The sequence below is a fragment of the Podarcis tiliguerta genome (genome assembly GCF_965153285.1).
Source record: "Podarcis tiliguerta genome assembly, chromosome: 12".
NCBI classification, from domain to species: domain Eukaryota; kingdom Metazoa; phylum Chordata; class Lepidosauria; order Squamata; family Lacertidae; genus Podarcis; species Podarcis tiliguerta.
The window spans coordinates 11,339,863-11,349,188 of NC_139545.1; the positions used below are offsets into that span (position 1 = coordinate 11,339,863).

At 42.7% G+C, this 9,326-nt stretch overlaps 2 long non-coding RNA genes across 3 annotated transcripts; one reads left to right on the forward strand and one right to left on the reverse strand.

Annotated features, from left to right (window-relative positions):
- Positions 1-1,085: 1,085 nt before the first annotated feature.
- On the reverse strand, positions 1,086-4,344 carry LOC310660504. The gene is made up of 3 exons (XR_014503450.1): positions 3,827-4,344; positions 1,605-1,738; positions 1,086-1,500 (listed from the first exon to the last, which is right to left on the reverse strand). It is a non-coding gene; the product is annotated as an uncharacterized lncRNA (long non-coding RNA).
- Positions 4,345-4,422: 78 nt separating this feature from the next.
- LOC310660508 lies at positions 4,423-9,056 on the forward strand. Of its 2 annotated transcripts, XR_014503455.1 has the most exons (4): positions 4,423-4,591; positions 5,886-6,083; positions 7,759-7,825; positions 8,328-9,056. It is a non-coding gene; the product is annotated as an uncharacterized lncRNA (long non-coding RNA). The 2 variants fall into 2 exon arrangements; XR_014503456.1 differs by lacking the exon at positions 4,423-4,591 and having other exon boundaries at positions 5,220-6,083.
- Positions 9,057-9,326: the final 270 nt, after the last annotated feature.

The window sequence follows — 9,326 nt, forward strand, 5'->3', positions numbered from 1 at the left end:
CAGCAACCAAGATGACAAAGGGTCTGGAAGCCAAACCTTATGAGGAGCACTTGAAGGAGCTGGTTATGTTTGGGCTGGAAAAGAGGAGACTGAGAGGAGATATGACAGGCATCTTCAAATATCTAAAGAGGAAGCTTCCATGGAAGATGGAGCAAGCTTGTTTTCTCCTGCTCTGGAGGGTAGGACCCAAACCTTATGGATTCAAGTTATAAGAAAGGAGATTCTGACTAAACCTCAGGAAGCACTTTCTGTTTGACAGTGGAATGGAGGTGGTGGACTCCTTCCTTGGAGGTTTGTAAGCAGAGGCTGGATGATCCTCTGTCATGGATGCTTCAGTTGAGATTCCTTCATTGCAGGCAGTTGAACTTGGCGATGCTTGGGCTCCCTTCCAACTCTACAATGTTATTATTCCATGAACTATCATTTATTAAACTAACAGTGCAGTCCAAACCCAGGAGGGTTTAACCAAGATCCCCACTGCCTTGCCCCCTCACCCCCTGGCAGCAATGCTGTTGCCAAGAGCCCAGGCTAGCAGGGGTGACCTTTCCGGCTGCCCTGTGACCTCCAGGATCAAAGGCAGCTTGCTTCTGAATGCCACCATCCCATCTCCTGCTTCTGGTTTTCCATAGTTCGTGTAAACAGGATAATGGATTAAATAGGCCTTTGGTCTAATACTGCAGGTCTCTCCCTCCATTCTTAGCTGTCAATGCACTGTACATCTTCAGGCTGTAGGAGCAGGGATTTCGTTTATGAAAATCAACTCCCTATACAAGCCCAGTGTGGTGTAGTGGTTAAGAGCGGTAGTCACGTAATCTGGGTAACCGGGTTCGCGTCTCCGCTCCTCCACATGCAGCTGCTGGGTGACCTTGGGCCAGTCACACTTCTTTGAAGTCTCTCAGCCCCACTCACCTCACAGAGTGTTTGTTGTGGGGAGGAAGGGAAAGGAGAATGTTAGCCGCTTTGAGACTCCTTAAAGGGAGTGAAAGGCGGGATATCAAATCCAAACTCTTCTTCTTCTTCTTCTTCCCTATACACTTGTACAAAATTACGTTAAGGAAAATAATAGGCTAGACCTCTTTCCCCTGGCATGATCATTTTTATGTACAGTGGGGTGTACATAGGATGGAGGATATTGAAATGCTTAACTTCATACCAATAGTCCATTGTTGCTCTTCCCACAACAGCTTCAGATATTGTTTCATTTCTCAGAAACAACTGACTTCTGAGCAAAGACAGGACCTCTTTGTAGCAGCCAAGCCTTGAGGTCACTACCAAGCAGCACATTATCTCCTGAGGATTCATGAACTTCTATGCCCTTCCTCAAAAGAACTTGTATTTTAGCCCCCAAACTCCCCTCTGAGGTAGGTTTGGCTGGAAGAGAGTGATTTACCTGTTGCTGTCCAGTGAGTTTCAGAACGAAGCCGGACAACGTTTGTGTAAAACATATTCATTCTTCTTTTGCGAACTCAAATGGTTTGCCTGACTGTGCCACAGAGTATCCTAAGGCAAAAACATATTAGCAGATAGCATTAAATTTACAATTATTACCAAGGTAGAAAGAGGGCAAAACACTGCATTTTTATAATGGATTTTCACATCCTTACCTCAGTAGGATTTTTCTGTGAGGTAAGCAGTTTTGAAATATTCAGACAGACTAAGCTTGTTTACTCATGTTCTGGGTCAGCTCTTCAGATGGTGTAAACTGGTTGAGCTCCATTAAAAGCAATTGTTATTGAACCTGTATGAAGAGGAATTTTTGCTCAGGGTCTACTTTTGCTGTACTGTTTGTACATTCTCTCAGTTTTGTTCCTATTGAGTATTCAGTCTATGATGGACAACCAGCCACCCAAATTAGCATATTTCCCATTGCCAAACAAGGTTGAAGATCATCGAGGCACCTGAATTGCAGATTCCAGTCAGCAATTTTGTTTCCAACAAAGAAGCCCTTCTTGCTATTATGCAAATATCATCTTTCACCAGAAGGCAAATTCTTGCCTCTTAATATTTAAATTCCATCTCCACATCACTGATCTCTAAACAACATCCTTTCTGTGAAATTTTCTTAAGAACTTTGTAGGACTTACAACAAAAATAATAATAATAATCTTGGTTTTCCTCTCTCCGGCAGAGTGAAACTATTGGCTGTTGTGAAGCAGAGCGTTCCGCTTTCAGGACACAGAAGGGAGGAAAACTCAACTTAAAACTGTTAGAGGAATTACAATGTCAACTGAATCAAACTCCTGTCCTTAGGGAAAGAGCTAAAGCAGGAAGGGAAGAAAGAAACAGACCTGCTATTATCAGAGCTTTGATTCTCTTTCCATCAGAGAAAGAGGCCATGTTGGCAGGATGCAATTAAATGCCTCTACTTTCTGGCAGCGTGCAAACCAGGTGGGAAAAGCTCTTTTTATGTGCCCCACCCATGTGGTTGTTAACACACACTCCCCACTATGGAAAATGGCACTATGGAATGGCAACTCCCATATCTCAGCCAGTGTGAGCAATGGGGGCATAGGTAACATTCAATGTTGTCCTGATAATGGCTCAGGACCGCAATACCTCAAGGACCACCTCTTTCCATATGAACCCATCTGGACCCTGAGATCATCTTCTGAGGCCCTTCTTCATGTGCCTCCTCCTTGAGGGTGGCCACACAAGAACAGGCCTTCTCTGCAGTGGCTCCCCATCTGTAGAATGCTCTCCCCACTGTTCTTATTTTGATTTTATATATTGTGATATTTTCTGTGAACTGCCCTGAGACCTCCGGGTATAGGGCAATATATAAATTCAGTGAATGAATGGATGGATGGATGACATGCAGATTCACTGTTATCTGTTCTTGTCCAATTGAAATATTAAGGACTTGTTTACACTTCCCTTTGTCCTGTGGCTAGAAAGCATGGGGCTGTGTGGTTTTGCTTTGGCCCACCTCTTTCTCCCAGAAAACCCACTCTTTAGTGCTAAATTGGAGCAAACATCGATCCTGAGAAAACCCAGCTGACATTTGCACTGCTTCTTCCTGGGGGAAAGCAGCGGGGGAAAGCAGATAAGCCCTAACTGCGGCTGCAATCCCAACACATTTACATGGGAGCAAGTCCCGTCGAATTTCAGTGGGGCTTACTTCTGAGTAGATATGTATAGGCTGGCCTTGTTAAAGCAAGCATAGAGAAATATATTGTTGTTATAGGTGAAGAGGTGTTCTCTGGCTTGCACCAAAAACAGTCACCGCTTCTTATGAAAGAACTTTAAACTGTTTATTTTGGTACAAAGATGCAGCTGAGGCCCAGAGTCTCAGTCAGTCAGACATCTTCAAATTTATTCATGTATGTGACTACAGCGGCAAGAATGTTATTTGCCCCAAAATGGAAAGAAATCCCGACAAAAGAAGAATGGATTTAAAAAAAAAATGGAATATGCAGAAATGGTGAAACTTACCAGATGAATAAGAAATCAAGATAACAAACCTTTTATAAAAGAATGGAAATGGTTTGTTGAATATTTACAAACAAACTGTAAACAGATAAGGACATTGGCAGGATTATTGTAATAACCTGCAGTTTCATAAAAGTATATATTTAAAGTAAGTGAATAAAAGATTAAGTTAAGTTAGAATAGGCAGGAACTGTAAAAAATAAATTTAACGAACTGCAGAGAGAGGAGGGAGGAAGTCGAGTTTTGAAATGTTAGAATGATTGTAAAACTATTGAAATGTAAATAACTAGAAATCATAATTGTTTTTTTTAAGTCAGCCATCTTACAAATAAAGAACGTCCTTCTTGCCACAGATTTGAAGGAGGCCTTCAGACTAACTTTTTACTCTCCAACGTACCATTTCCATGCAGCTGGGCACAGAGATGTGATCTTTCATGTTGATTGGTTAATGCAGAAGATTGTGCAAAGTGTTTTTCAAAGGGAAAAACTAATAGTTGGTAAGAAAGGGAAACTCCTGCTCAGGTCTTCTCTGCACTGCAACTGGTTCCAAGTCTCTTTCTCCCTCTCTCATTTGAGGGGTGGGGGGTGGCATTCGTTCGGAGCCCCCGGTCGTCTCACGGACTACTGACCCGTACACCACTAATCTGCTGCCACCAACCAGGTCCTCCCCGGTAAATCACTTTGTCTCAGCCAGGTTCTCAAGTTAACAATGGAGATTGTAGTTTATTGCAAACACAAATAAACTTTAAATGCATTCGAAACGCTGTTACTCTTTACCCTCTTAGTCTTATTTTATTCTGTCTCTAACTCTTCTACCTCCCCTCACACAAGAACCAACTGCACTGTCTCTCTGTTTCCAACTGTCTGCCAACTGTTTTCCCAACTGCCTTCTCCCAACCGACCAACCAACTAACTAACCAACCAACCCTAGAGCTAAGCCCTTTTAAAAACAGGTAGACCAACAGAAAAGCCAGAGGCGGAGCCTACCTATTAACTCTTTCTCTCCCCCTGTACAGACATTTTCAAAAGAACGGGCAAACGCCACATCAGGGGTGGAGGGAGAAAGCTGCATGCATGGAACAAAAGCTCCAGGCACGATCAAGGCTTGACGAACCTTCCTCAGTCTTTTCCCAAAAGATGATACTGATTTTATCCTTGCTGGGTGGGTTCTGCTTTTTTTAAGATGGGTTTTTTTTGCCCAGAGAATTCTGTCTCTACTACCTAACTGTCCCACTTCAACTTCCAGAACCATTATGCTCTATAGGTCCCCCGTGTCATAGAATCATAGAATCATAGAGTTGGAATAGACCACAAGCTCCATCGAGTCCAACCCCCTGCCAAGCAGGAAACACCATCAGAGCACTCCTGACATATGGTTGTCAAGCCTCTGCTTAAAGACCTCCAAAGAAGGAGACTCCACCACACTCCTTGGCAGCAAATTCCACTGTCAAACAGCTCTTACTGTCAGGAAGTTCTTCCTAATGTTTAGGTGGAATCTTCTTTCTTGTAGTTTGGATCCATTGCTCCGTGTCCGCTTCTCTGGAGCAGCAGAAAACAACCTTTCTCCCTCCTCTATATGACATCCTTTTATATATTTGAACATGGCTATCATATCACCCCTTAACCTCCTCTTCTCCAGGCTAAACATGCCCAGCTCCCTTAGCCGTTCCTCATAAGGCATCATTTCCAGGCCTTTGACAATTTTGGTTGCCGAAATGCCAAGGTATCCTGCCAAGGTGTCCTGCCAAGGTATGTTAGAATTGTGATCTACTACATGACAACAAGTGATTTTCCAGCTTTAAAATAAAACCAAAACTGAAATAATACTTCACAGCTATAAAGGACAAGTTTTGCTCTAATTTGCCCTAATCTTTATTGAAAAGAAAGTATCTCCCACACTCAAAAGTCATTTTGCTTGCAAATGCCACAGGCAATGTGTACACATTTTTTAAATGAAGAGATAAACTTTATCCTCGCAGAATCCAAGCTGGACTTGTAGTTGAAGCAGCTCTTCAGATCTTATCTCTGGGCCAGATATTCTGTCAAACAGTGCAATAAGTAAATGGGAATGTTCACCAATTAGGATATATTGTCTGAAACACTTGTCGGCGAATAGTTTTCTGCAGATGCTTGGGTGCTAGAATGTAGTGCTAAAAGCAGCGACGTCTAAGATTCAAGACATTTTTTCCCTTCCTTTTCTTTTTAAAAATTCAGCACAAGTGTATCTGCTGAGTATATGGTCCTGAACATCTGCTATCAGTGGATAATGTCAATGGTTTAATGTTTCTTTGGGGATAATTGAAGTTTATCAAGTGCAATGCAGTTCTGTCAAGTTGGAAGTAACTTTGCCTTTTCTTTCTTAGGGAGGGCAGTTTCGAGGTTGCAAAAAAAGAAAATGAAATAAAACACTAGTGCTTTTCTTATATTATTTCATCATCTTCATTTATTATTTCCAGAGCATTTAACATGTACAAAGCACTGTGCAATGGACAAAAACTCACTGTGATCCCTACCTAAAGGCCTGAAATGTAATAAAGATGAAGAGAAGAGAAATGGGGAAGGAATACTAAAAGATTGTGCGGGTGCTAGGTGAAGATGAATAAAAACCAGGCCGAAACCATCAGTAACTATAGAAGAGCACTGCTACTGGAAAGGTAAGAAGCAAATGGTATTTTAAAATGGGAGAGAGGGGAGACAGATGGATGGATGGACAGGTTGGTGTTAAATGAAATAAAATTCCCTTGGTGCAGCAAGACAGAATGGATGAAAGGGGGGGGGGGAGTATATGCAGCATTTCATTCATTATTTCCAGACCCTCCAAGTGTCCCTATTTTCCAGGGTGTGCCGGATTTACAGAAGCCATCCTGGTTTCTTATTTGATCCCGGAATGTCCCGATTTTCCTTAGGATGTCCTTATTTTTATCTGAGAAATGTTGGCGGGTATGGAGTTATGCGATGCACGCATACACCCCAAGCCAAGGAGATAAGTAACTATGCAACCTTTAGAAGACATTTGAAGGCAGCCCTGTATAAGGGAATTTTTTAATTTTTAATGTTTTATTATGTTTTATATATGTTGGAAGCCGCCCAGAGTGGCTGAGGAAACCCAGTCAGATGGATGGGGTATAAATAATAAAATTATTATTATTAATGTTTTGGAATAGGATGTCCCTATTTTAATCAGAGAAATGTTGGGGTGTATGTACCGTATTGGCCCAAATATAAGCCGCACCTTTAATATTCGGGGGGGGGGGCGGGGAGAGACAATACCCGAAAATAAGCCGCTCCCTTAAAATTCCACAGGCACTCACACCCGTTCCACTTTACCATTTCAGCTGTTTCAGCTGTTTCACCATTTCAGCAGCGATATTACAAAAGCCAATTTTTGTAAGGTCACGGATTTAGGCCACACTTTACCTTTTCACGGTCGGATTTTTTTTGGGGGGGGAGGGAGGTTTATATTCAGGCCAATACGGTATTTCTGTTGCCTAGAAATCATCAATACTCATTTGTGAAAGCACATGGAATTGTCCATCACAATAAAATAAATGATGCCATTGTTTCATATAGACATGAAAATTATCTAGGACCAAAAAGGGATATCAAGCTATTAAGAATAAATGAAGAAAACCCTCCAACATTTCTCTGATGAAAATAGTAAAGTAAAGTAAAGGTACCCCTGCCCATACGGGCCAGTCGTGTCCGACTCTAGGGTTGTGCGCCCATCTCACTTAAGATGCCGGGGCCAGCGCTGTCTGGAGACACTTCCAGGTCACGTGGCCAGCATGACAAGCTGCATCTGGCGAGCCAGCGCAGCACACGGAACACCGTTTACCTTCCCGCCAGTAAGCAGTCCCTATTTATCTACTTGCTTACCCGGGGGTGCTTTCGAACTGCTAGGTTGGCAGGCGCTGGGACCGAGCAACGGGAGCGCACCCCGCCACGGGGATTCGAACCGCCGACCTGATGATCGGCAAGTCCTAGGCGCTGAGGTTTTACCCATAGCGCCACCCGCGTCCCCTTTGTGCCGACTTTGATGAAAATAGGGGTGTCCTATTCCGTCGTCATCGTCACAGTTTTACTATTGACCATTTCCACCTATTTAGAAAAAGTATGTTAATATGTTAATATGTGTGGGATGAACAGAAGTCACCAAAGAGGGCATCATTGGAGGTGCGTGAGAAATCCACATGTAAGTACTAAAAGCAGAAGAAAGATGGTCAATGCTCAAGCTTAGACAGATCAAAGAAACAGAATTTAATCTGATAAAGAGAACAATTTGTTTGTCGTTCCTGATACAACATGTTTTTTAAAAAAACCATGTAACAGATCTGTTCAAATAAGAGCTACGAATTCCAAGATGAGTGTTGGCAGTGTGGACAGCAAAGGATATCAGGTGAACAACATCATATGGATTTAATTCCCTCTCCTCCCCCCCCCTTTTTCTCTAATATTAAAATCTGTATGTTGGCCAAATGGATTTTTGCTAATCATTGTGATGACCTTCTGTTTGGTAATCTACTTGCTATTTCTATTTGCTTAGATGGCTCGGGTAAGAGAATGCCAGTCACTTAGGAGATCTCTATTTGTCTACTCTAATGTTTAACCAGCTGCCAAACTATTTCTGTAGGTGGCATCAGGCATCCCAACTGCGATGCAGCTGGCATGGCGAGGAGAGAGAGCAGCTGGTTGAGAATGCACAGCAGAGCAACATGAAAGACATGAAAGCACAGGGAATGGGGTGGACTGAATTCCTTGATATATATATTTTTAATAGCTCCTTAAGCTTTACATGTTATTATAGGAAACCTTTCCTTTATTTTCTAACCATTTGATTGATGACTTGTTCTGCCTTCTCCAGATACAGTCAAATATTTTATCTCTCTTTATTCTTGTAGGAAAGAAAATCTGGGAATTGGGGAATAAGCAAGAAAAAGATGCCCATTTAAGAGATGCCAAATTACTCCATCTGTGAGGATGGCAAAGTGCTCTGAGTTTCCACCTCTCAGCCTTACCCTTTTAGTGGAAATCTGTGATTGGCATGACATTGGGGGAAGAAAGTTTCTTGGCACTAACCTTGAGGGCTCTCAACCCCTTTAAAGTGTCCGACTCTGAAATGTTGCATCACTCCTTGTCTGTTGGATGCAGTCCTATTTATAGTCACTGTTCATCAATCACCTAAATATTTATTATCAGGTGCAAACTGAAAAAATAAGTCGGCACAAAGGATATGCTGACTCACCATATACCAGGGGCAGGGAACGTCTCATCATCAACTCCTGGTCATGTTGGCAACGGCTGAATAGAAGGGAAATCCAGCATTATCTGGAGGGCCTATTGGCAGAACCTATTTGGTGTTTCGCAACTTGCTGACTAGTTTCAGGACCTTAGCCAGACCTAGCAGAGTACATGCAGAATTCACGGAAGCAGTTGGCAAATTGGCTGCAGACAGGATAGACAAAGCAGGAACCAGGAACTTGTAGTTAGGTGTTTATTACCGTATATACAGTGGACTATTTACAGGAACAGAACACAGATCTTTAGCTTGCTCTTTCTTACACGACTCACAACTCCTACACTGACTGACACACAGAACTCTGAACCTCTGAACCTCGAACTAACACATTCCAGTTGTTGTTGTTGTTGTTGTTGTTGTTGTTGTTGTTGTTGTTTAGTCGTTTAGTCGTGTCCGACTCTTCGTGACCCCATGGACCAGAGCACACCAGGCACTTCTGTCTTCCACTGCCTCCCGCAGTTTGGTCAGACTCATGTTTGTAGCTTCGAAGACACTATCCAACCATCTCGTCCTCGGTCGTCCCCTTCTCCTTGTGCCCTCCATCTTTCCCAACATCGGGGTCTTTTCTAGGGAGTCTTCTCTTCTCATGAGGTGGCCAAAA